Source organism: Oryzias latipes, chromosome 9 (assembly GCF_053564925.1).
Source record: "Oryzias latipes strain Hd-rR chromosome 9, Olatipes_Hd-rR_3.1".
Classification (NCBI taxonomy): Eukaryota; Metazoa; Chordata; class Actinopteri; order Beloniformes; family Adrianichthyidae; genus Oryzias; species Oryzias latipes.
In genome coordinates, this window is record NC_136245.1 from 27,107,391 (window position 1) to 27,118,291 (window position 10,901).

General features: G+C 39.2%; 1 non-coding gene across 1 annotated transcript; it reads right to left on the reverse strand.

The window, feature by feature from the left end:
• Positions 1-1,242: 1,242 nt before the first annotated feature.
• mir24c (microRNA mir-24c) lies at positions 1,243-1,338 on the reverse strand. The gene has a single exon (NR_107128.1). It is a non-coding gene; the product is annotated as a microRNA mir-24c (primary transcript).
• Positions 1,339-10,901: the final 9,563 nt, after the last annotated feature.

Here is a 10,901-nt window from a genome sequence, read left to right on the forward strand (position 1 = left end):
AATAAAACATTAAAAAGGATTATCAATATAATTTATTCACGTTTGGCGGGCCAGATTAAATAGTTTAGCAGGCTTTAGTTTAAGAGATGTTTTAAGATGTAAATGGCAAGGAAAAACTGTCAACAAAAAGAAGAAAACTCTTGGATCTATCTTGTGTCTGGAGGAGCAGACACAACAAAACCCTAGGAAGAAACTGTCCAATTGAAGCTCCATCCTAAATCGGTATGGACATACCAACACCCTAAGAATGGAAACATGGATGAGGGTGGAGGGCACTACAGATGGAGGAATTATCCAACTTTCCAGCAATTCTCTGATTTACAACCCACGGAAGAGCCAAGCAAGTTCAAAAAACTGGAAACCTGGAGCACTCTATCATCGCACTTTACAGTAACAGCGTGGGAGTGTTGTGTGCCAGCTTGCTGTCTAAGCATGCATGATGAGGTTAACGACTCGTGCCTTTGAGTGTTGGAGGTGTGGGTCTTGAATTCACAAAGAAACCTGTGGAAACTGAGGCGTCAGCAAAGCAGTGGTTAGATTGACCGACGGGGTCAGCGTTTCTGCGACATACGTGTCTCCGGCGGCCGCCACGGGTGACCACCGCTCAGCAGAAATGCCACCGCCTGCATTAAAATGGCTTGCCACATTCCCTGGCTTTCTCCTGTCGACCCCTCACAGAAAACCCCTCTCTTTTTATATTTCACCTCTCATAAACAGACGTTTGCGCGGTGTCAGGGATTGAGGTAAACTTCTACACATGTACTGAGATGGAGCAGCAGGCGCAGAACGGTGATGGAAGACTGCGGGTGTCAGCAGGGTAAATTTGTTCTCCTTGAAACATGAATCTGTGATATATGTGACACCCAGGTGCTTGCAGCAGGTCAAAATGTGTCCTGCACTTCACAGCTGCATATTTTCTATTGTGCTGGGCTGAGTTGTCTTGTGAGAAATGTGAATGGCCGACCTTTAGCTACCAAAAAGAGAAGAAAAAAAGCTGTCAAATGTATGCATAAATGGCACATGAATGGCACATATACCTTTCAATATGCAGCTCCTAAGATTATTGTTCTGTCAAACCAAATTTAGCTAAATCTTTTTCAGCAAAAATAGACAATTATCCAGCCTTTTTTTCCTTTCTGCTAGCAAAAAGAGATCTCACGGAGCACTATCTCAATAACACAGAGACTCTAACTAAAGCCATAGAAATTGTTTTTGTGATCCATTTGGATAGAGTTCCCTTGCTAAAAGGTTAAGACATTGTTCTGCTGAACTGAGCCATTGAATCATGCTCACTTCTCTCAGCTTGCATTAAAGTAATGAATATCACTATGGATTTTACCCAACAGGCACTAATTGAGAATAATGGGTAGCATCAGCAGGCTTCCAACTATTACATTAAAAAAAACACATCAGTTGATGTATTTTTATTTGCTTTAGACGCCTTTCCATCCAGCCGCACCTGCAAACATCACAGCATGGGTGTCATTCATCATCATGAGTCATCCAGCCGACTCTGCCAGATGTACAGTAAAACAGAAAGTGCACTGTTTGATAGACGGAGGAGCAACTTGGCAAGTTAACGGGGAACAGTTTGGAAAATGAGCTGTGTATATCCCCTGCCATCTTCTGCAATACTTGAAAACCCATTCAATTGGAATTTAGTTTTCCAAGAGCAAAATGGACAAGTCGGGCTGAATGGGACCGGGCTGTCCAAATATTTTATGATCCTTCACAGGTATTTAGGGGCCAATCCAACTTACCCAAAGAATTTTTTTTTACTTTGAAACCATTTTTAACAGCAGCCTGGCAGGGGCGTACAAACACAGTACTCTCTATTAAGCTCCCATAGCCTGTGTCTTTATCTTTTTGATAAACATACTTCTCTTTGGCAGGAGTGGAATAGTTTCCCAGCTTCACATTTATTTCACTTTCCAGTGTCTATACAGTATATATCTATTTTCGAAAGGGTCAGGCGTGCCAGATATCACTGCACGAGATCTTAGTATAACAAATTGCTTGGGACCAAAGTTTGGTTACACTGCAGAAAACCTTCTGCTGTGCACATAAATAACACCTTAATACCAAAAGAAGATTAGGGTTAAAATTTGGTGTTGGATAAAACCCCTGATCTCACAGCACTTTTTCTATATCTATTTTTATGATTGAAGGCCTTGAGCAAGGTTGTCAGAATCTATAGGTTGTGCTCTTCTTCTCTGTTTTTGGCACTTTCACTGACTCTTAATGCCGTATGTTCAGTTTTTACTGTTCTTTAAGGATAGTGTGTTCTTTGTCGTCACCCACAGCAGGATGTGCTCTTTATCTATTTAATTTTGTTTTGTTTTTTGGAAATATAATATATGCACTTCCTTTGTGTCTGTGTCTTTTCACAGTATGTTCTTCCCCTCTTCCACCTTCACCTCTTCAGTTAAGGTGCTCAGGTTATTTGCCGTTGCAGTGCTTTCATTTGTGTTTGATGGATAATAGCTGTCCTGCATCCAACCCTGAGCCTCCATGTGGACCCTTTAGATTTTTGATTTTCTTTTACTGTAAAAACATGTTATAGGTTTTACTGGTGTTACTGCAAAGTGTTTTCAGTGTAAAGCTGTGAGACATCAGTCACGGTGAGCCTTCAGATCCTGCTCTGTTATAGGCAGAAAAAGTCAAATCATTTCAATGAAAGAAGATTGTTGGAGTTCTACTTTAGCTGTAAAAGAACATCATGCGAAAAACGTGTCAGCAAATGTTTCTAAAAATAATACATTTGATTTGTTTTCCTAAATAAAGTTAAAGAAAAACAAGCTGTTATCAGTGATATATTACTCCAAGATGCAAGACATTGCCAAACCTTTAACATAAAGACAGAGCAAGTATTATTTTTTGTTCCAGAAGCTTTACGTTGAAAGAAGAAAGATGACAGCAAAACCTGGTGAGGCTTTGTTGGGGAAAGAATTGGGCACATCTTGCCCCAAATGAGATGGCAGCTTTTCCCTTTTTTCACCTGCTTCCAATCCAGCTGTTGATTTTCCACACTTGCTGGTGCTTTACCTGTCGCTTTTTTTCATCACACCTTTGGTTACTTATTTATTTCTCTCTTTATTAACCCTTGTGCTATCTTAGATGACCCCACCCTTACATTGACCTGTTCGCCCTACCATGACAAAGGTGGATAAAGGTGGAAAGATTTCATGTAATCGATGGACACCAGTGAGGTTCATAAATCATTGAAGAAAAAAGTTTCAGCGCACTGTATAGTGGGTCTAGATGACCCCACTCCCAATGTTAATGTGCCTAGGATAGCACAAGAGTTAAAAAATGGTGGAGATAGAGAGAAATTAGTCTGTTTCTGATTGCAGAACTCACATTTTCACCATAGTTGACCATTTTTCTAAAATTGTGCATTTTATTTTGCCAACCAAGTCCCCTACTGTCAAAGAGACTGTGGAGACTCTCTTTTACCAAGACTTCTAATTACACAGCTTGCAGAGAGAGAGTGTATCTGACAACGGTCCACACTCCAAGTTATGGTAAGAGTTTGGCTAACACTTTATGGTCTCAGTCAGCCTTTTATCTTGTTTCTATCCCTTAATCCAGTGGACAACTTGTAAGGCATAACCAGCCACTCAAGATGAGTCTCCATGAGTATCCTGTTTTCAGGATCCCAGTTTGTGGGCTTGCAATCTGGTATGAGCTGAATGTGCTCATGATTCTTTGCAATCTTCTGACACAAGGCTCTCCCAATCCCAGGTGGTCTATGGAGAACAGCCTCCCTAATTTGAATGCCAACAAAAAGGAAGGTGTCTGTGCCCTCTGCCCATGCCTCGGTTTCTCAGTGCCAACTTGCCTGCGGTGTGAGACTCAGCAGAATGGAGAATTACGGAGCCTGGGCCAATCAGAAGTGATGGCCCTCTGCCCAGCACCAGGTGGACCAGAGGGTTTGGCTCTCCACAGCGGATTTGCCCCTGACCCTTGAAAATTGCAAGCTGAAATGGACATTTGTTGTCCATTTCCCATAACTAGAGTTGTCAACCCAGTGGTCTTTCGAATGCCAAGAGTCCATCCAACTTTCATGTGGTAAAACCCAAACCAGTCCATGAATCTCTGTTTGTGCCCTCCTCCAGGCCCCCCCCTGCCCAGCTGGTTCACCAATAATGCGCTATGTTTAATGTCCTGCATTTCCTAAAGTCCTATCATTGTGGCTGTGGTCTCCAGTAACTTGTGGACTGTGAGATGTTAGCTTTTGAGGAGCTTTCCAAAGAGCCTACTTGTTCTATTCTGGACACTGATCTCATGACTTTAGCGGGAGGGTGTGTGCTGTCAGGTTTTCTGTCAGATGAAAGTCTGAGGCTTGTTTCCTGTTGTCTGCCATTATGCCTGTCCCACAATCAGTTCTCACCCGATAGCTCAGCACATGTCCATCTTTCTTTCTCTCATGTTTCAGTCTGCCTGTCTATTTCCTAACCCACTTTTTCATTCTGACCCACATTTTTTGGACTGCTCTCTTTGGCTTGTCATCCTGACCTGTTTTTTAACTTACCTAAGGATTCTACTTTTAGGATTACAGGTCACAGTTTTCTCGCTAAAATCGGGGATAGATTTGTTGTTCTTGACCCTTCATGACCCCTTACTCAAAACTGGAGAAAAGAGGACCGGATCTGTATCTCCACACCTCCAAGAGGAGTAATTTCTTATGCTTCACATACTCACCTGCACCATCTGTTACAAAGCCTATACCTTCAGAGATGAACAAGTACTGTACTAGACAAATGGTACAGTACAAACAACCTGGAGCTCAACGCTCTCAAGACAGTGGAGATGACAATAGATTTTAGAAAAGAGCCTGCCCTTATTCCCCATATGACACTCCACTGACCTCTGCGAAGTCCTTTTTGCTTTCTTGGCACCACCCAAGGATATTACACTTCATCAACCCCCTCACTAAAAAGGGTCTACGGAGACTTTATTTCCAGAGGCAGCTGAAGAAGTATCACCTCCCAATGAGGATCTTGGTGAACTTTTACACAGCCATTATCGAATCATTTTGTGCATCCTCAATCATGGTCTGGTTTGCTGCAGCCGCTGCAGGGACAAGACCAAGCTGCAACATGTCATCTGCTCTGCTGAGAAGGTAATCGGCTGCAACTTCCTATCGCTACAGAGCTGTATGTCTCCAGGGCCCAGACAAGTGCAACCAGCATTGTTGCAGACCCCTCTCACCTTGGCCATGCACTCTTTCAACCCCTCCCTTATGGCAAGAGGCTCTGGTCCATTAAGACCGGGACCTCTTGCCTCAAGAACAGATTTTTTTCTCCACTGCAGTCAACTTGCTGAAAAATGCCTGTCTCCGTCAGATGACCCCCGACACACACCCAAACAGTAACCTTTACCTCCCTCAGTTGCTTAACTCACTTTCAACTCTGTACGACTATTTTGATTTTGTAATTAGTTTTTTTTTCAATTAATGTTTTATTGCAATTTATCAAGCTCTAGCCACTTTATATTTATCTTTTCACTGACTCCTATTTGCACCCTGCTTTGATTAAACATGAACACAGATTCCTGCTAACTGTCCTGGTGATCAATGGCAATAAAAATTGGATGACTATTGGGCATTGAGAACTTAGCAAATTTTTAATTATTTTACACATGCAAATGTGTGAAAGTGCGTAACTACAATCAAATAAAAATGTATTATTTCCCTGTAACATAGAAACAGAAATAAAACAAGGATGTAAAGATTGTGCTGGCTTGTTTTTTCTTCTGAAAGGTATTACATTTTATCCTTTACAAAGTTTCTAAATAATTGTGTTACATTTTACTGAACTTTCAGAAGTAAGAATACACTATTTTATTCTGTGCAGCCCTTTGAACATGTTTTGTTTTGTGACATGTCTTAATAATTTAATTGTATATATTTTGTGCTAAATTTCTGTCTCTGTACATTTGCTGTCAGCTTTTGAATATGGTCTATTGTTTTTAATTCTCTTTTTTCAGCTTCAAACTAGCCATAGTTGAAGATATTGGAAATGATTACGAGATTTAAAAATGGTGTGTTATCAATAAAATAAAAAGAGGATTAGTGGTTTGTTTAGTTTTTTGTCAAAAAAATATAGAATCACCTCTATCCACAGCTAATAATTGCTGCATCTGCTTTGGTGTCTAAAATTTTACCAAGGATTACAGAACTATCAACCTTTTAACCATGCAGTATTTGGCTTTTATTAAATTTAGATGTCATGCCATGTAATAATACAGATAAAAAGTTGACGATTCTCTTAAAAGTGTGCATTTTAGAGGCCAAGATTCAAAAGTTACACCCAAAAATGTCTGTCTTTAGACATGGAAGATCAGCTGTGCTTTCCAATCTGTCAAGGGCATTACAGAGGGATGCAATCACACAGGGAGGGAATTCAGTCTGAAATGAGTTATAACCTGTGGAGCCCTGTAAATCATACCCCGTTAACTCCACATGCACCTTCTGTTTCCCACACACATTCAATGCAACACTGTTGCAGACATGAGTGCACGAGGAGGCACATGGGTGGGCATGTGCCTGCTAACAACACTGTGTCTGCAGTGGTGGGCAAGCTCATGCCCGCTGGGCCTAAAGCACAAGAAGAGGGAAGGTCAGAACCAAACTTACTATAGAACAAAGAAATTACCAACATGCATGTCACTGACTGGGCTCTGATTGTTGTTTGCACACCATTTAAAGCTATGAAAGAAAGTCAATTTTAGAGAAACCACTAAAAGACTGGTCAGTGATTCGAGCCAATAACAGATCTGCATGACCACCTATCTTATTGAACGGATTGTTGGGGAAAGTTGGCAAACAATGCTCCTTAAAAAGAAAAAAGGTGTACTTTATCACAACCCTAAATCCTCTGTGATGACAGCATATTCCTTGATTTTCACAGAGTTTCTTTATGTCAGACCATTTTGGAATTACTATTTAAGGTAGTGGGGACTGTAATTGTTTTTCTAAGCTCATATCATGATCATTATCATCACTCCTCAGTCATTCTTACCAGCTATGAATATAAATAAGATTGCTTCACTCTATGGGTCTAATTGAATAAACATCTGTGAGGCCGGCACTGATGAAAAAAAGCAGACAGGAAAATGAATGGAGGTAAAAAATATGGCTTTGGCTTTGCTGCAGTTTTTTCTTTATATGCAGTGTTATTTTCCACACAACAACGGAAAAAAAGTTTTTGGGTGATGCAATAAAAACAAATTAGTATCATTTGTGGTTATTTCATTATGTGATAAGAGGTCTGCTCAGACTCAGCCAGCCTTTTATGTGAAACAAGCCATAGCTTTTGTTAATGTAAATGTTCTAAACAAAACACATATGAGTGTACACATATATATGTGTTTATGCGTCCTCACAATACCAATTACAGACAGTTTGATGCAAGTATTTTAGATTTCACCAAAGAAAAACAATTTTTTGCCAATTACTATTTATGTCAGTGTGTGAGCTAAACTAAAAACACAAAGGTTTAAGAAATTATTCAGTATTTAACAATTAAGTTTTAGATGCATTTATTTAACTAATTTTTAAATGATAAAGAAAACAGGAACCTTAAGCTGACCGTGATGACATTGATTGCAGTTTGCCTGTGCCTAACACATTTTTTTAAGCAATTTTTCTTCCTAATCGCTTTCAGGCTTTTGAAAATGCTTAAAAATGGGGAAGATTAAATAAACTACAAGTACAATAATATGAAGTAAGATGAGACGTTATAAAAACAAGCTAGAATCAGGTAAGATTACATTAGTTTATCTCAAATAAGATGACAACATGTGGAGACAAATATTATTCCTAAATTTCAATTCCGATTCTAATTCAGTTTTTATATTTTATTTATATAGCCCAGTATTACAACAACAGGCATCTCAATGGGCTTCAAACCGGTATTTGTATGATAAATATAAATCAAAAGAACATAAAGTCATAGAATGCAATAGGCGATGGCTAAACTAAACTAAACAGACCAGGCTACACTGGGCAAATGGATTCTGGAAAAAAAAAGGTACCTCGGGGTGTCCACATGAAGGAGGGATCCTCTTCCAGGACAGACAGACGACGTACCAGAACTTTTGGAGAAGAATTAACCTATCTAACTCTACAACTGCATGTTTAAATAGGCTAACAGATGGGCTTCATCCAGATGGAGTTGGGGACGGCTGGGGGCGTGAGAGTCGAGGTCCACAGCCAAGTACAGGAGCAGGAGCACAGATGAGTAAAACAGAGTAAATGCAAAAAAACAACTATTTACTGCAAAACAGAAACAAACAAAAAATGATGGCACAACAATTACAGTTATGAAATATTTCAGTGGTTCATTTTGATGAATAACATATGGAATTTGAAATCTTCTGTTGTTAATCTTAGAAGGTATGTGGCAGATAATCAGTATTTCTGAATGTTTTAGTGTTTTCTTGCAAATCGTATTCATTTCGTCACGGCCGATTACTCACATCTTGCCACACCGTTTCACTTGTGATTTTAAAAACCTCATAAATCAATTTTTCTATTAACAATTCATTCCAGTGAGAACTTATTTCAGTGTCTATGTCAAACAATTGGTATGCTTTGAAAAATGTTCGGCCAAAAAGATAAATGCACAAGTAATTTGAAGTGAATTGGCATAAAAGACTGAAGTGGCACATGCACTTCACAAGATCAGCCTAACACGTCAACAATGTTAAAATTTGAATTCAGCTTTTGGCCTGACCTCTGGGATACTATTCATGCTCTGCAACTCCAATTAGTTCCCATACCAGGAGCTTAATATGAGCCATTAATTGAAACTCAGTGTTGTTTGTCGGCAGTTGCAAAAGTAGTTTTGTAGCAAAAATTATGTGTCCTTTGCTCAGGGCATGTGCAAGCACATACGCAGTGTCTCTATAAAATAAAAAATCTGCATGCAAGTAGAGGGCATCGTGCCTTTACTGTGGTAACTGTGAGACACACAACACGTGTAATCAACAATAACTCTGTGCAACCTCCATAAAAACCCTTAATCACATGCAGTGCCCTGTTTTATGAGTCAAATCTAGAGTACTGCACATCGTCCACCTGTAGTTTTCCAAGAACAAAATATTCAGGCTTTTATTTGGACTTTAACAAGCCACAACAACAAATTAGGTTTTATTACAGAAACAGAACCCAGACAGCTCTAGAATATCCAGCCTGGTGAGCCTTGTTTTTGCCAGCAGGCCCTGGAAACTGGATAAATCTGGTGATTACACGTGCTGTTAAACCAAGAAGGCAAATTAGTGAAACTCATCTCAACTCACTGCTTTTAAAAGGGTCATTTCAGAAGATGGGAGCCGTGGCAGACTTACCCAGACTCCCCACTAAGGCTACTGACATATGTCTTATTAATATCATCATTATTTGGGTTGGGAAAGCTTTTTACTGTGCTTTTTATCCTTTTTGGTGCCTCTCCCATTTTTTCTTTCTCACTGAAGGTAATTTTCCATGTAAAATCTGTTTTTAGAGAATACACATGTAGGTTAGTCCCAACTGCTAACAGGGGTGTTTTAGAAAGATGGAAAAAAAAAAAGTAATTTTGGCCAAATCTTTACTGACCTTTTGAGATTTTATAAGTGAGATGCCTTCATTTACAACTTTGCTTTGATGGTGCTGGCAGTGAAGGTAACTGCCTTGATGGGAAACGTAATGTAAAGTGGTCTAAATCGATTTCATCACATATACATGCCATACTTTTTAGTCAGACTAAACCTGGTCACAATGAGTGCAAACAGTGTAAAGTTATGCAAAAAAACAACTGAGGGGACATTAATCGCTACTTTGGGGTTAAAAAAAGTATCACATTCTGTAATCTTCCCAATATTTCATTTTTATCTCAAGAATGTAGGAAAGGTTTATTGTCCAGTTATAAAAAATTAGTTCATTTATCACTTGGCAAAAGTTTTGGTTGTATCATTTGAGATAAAGAGAGCACAACTGGAACGTTCTTTCACCTAAAGTCTCTGTCTCAAGGCTCATACATCATCAAACTCTTGCATGTCAGGCATTAGTGGCGTTTTCCTTGATGAAAATTTGCGCAGGAAGTGAGCAACTATGGTGGCTTGGCAAAAACACTCCCAGCAATAGAGTCTGGTCACGTCTTTATCCCAAAGTTCATGCAAAAGCTCCAATCTTTCTTCCAGATGTAAACCCGTAATGCAAAGCTCAACCAGATAAGGGTCAAAGGGAGGGGGTTCTCATCGATCAGTTCCAGACCAGGAGTGACTGCCGGGGTCAGAGGAGCATCTCATTATCTGTGATGCAAAACAGCTGAAGACCCAGAAACTTCCTCACCTGCGGGGTCGTCATGACCACAAAAGCCCCCAAATTTCTTACTGTTCACTTGGTGATGACATAGTTTAGAGAAGAATCTGAATTGTCTGTTTTTGAAAGCATATTTATTTCAGGGAATTTTTAAAAAATAGAATGAAAATCTGTTGATTACACATGGTAGGTATTAAAAAACACACAAAATATTTTAGACTGTTAGTAATTTAAAGCTTTGGCAGTTAGCAATTTCCAAATAACTAAATGCTGAAAATGTGATTGTGAAAATGTTTTTAACCAAAGAACGATGAGCAATTAGTATAATTTATAAAACATTTTGCAGGTTATTTTATACATTTTTAAATGTATTTTGACATATAAAAGAACAATAGATCAAAAATTGATTCAACCAACAATTTCACAAACTTGAAGGGCATTTATAAGACATAGTCACATAACAGTGACAACACACAGAGTACTCGTACGGTTTTCATTTAGTAGTCTATTGGTTGGTTCTAGCCATCTGTTATTTCATTAGGGACCATTAAAGAGGCTACAACAGCAGGAAAAGTTCAAAGCTTTTAGTCTTTAG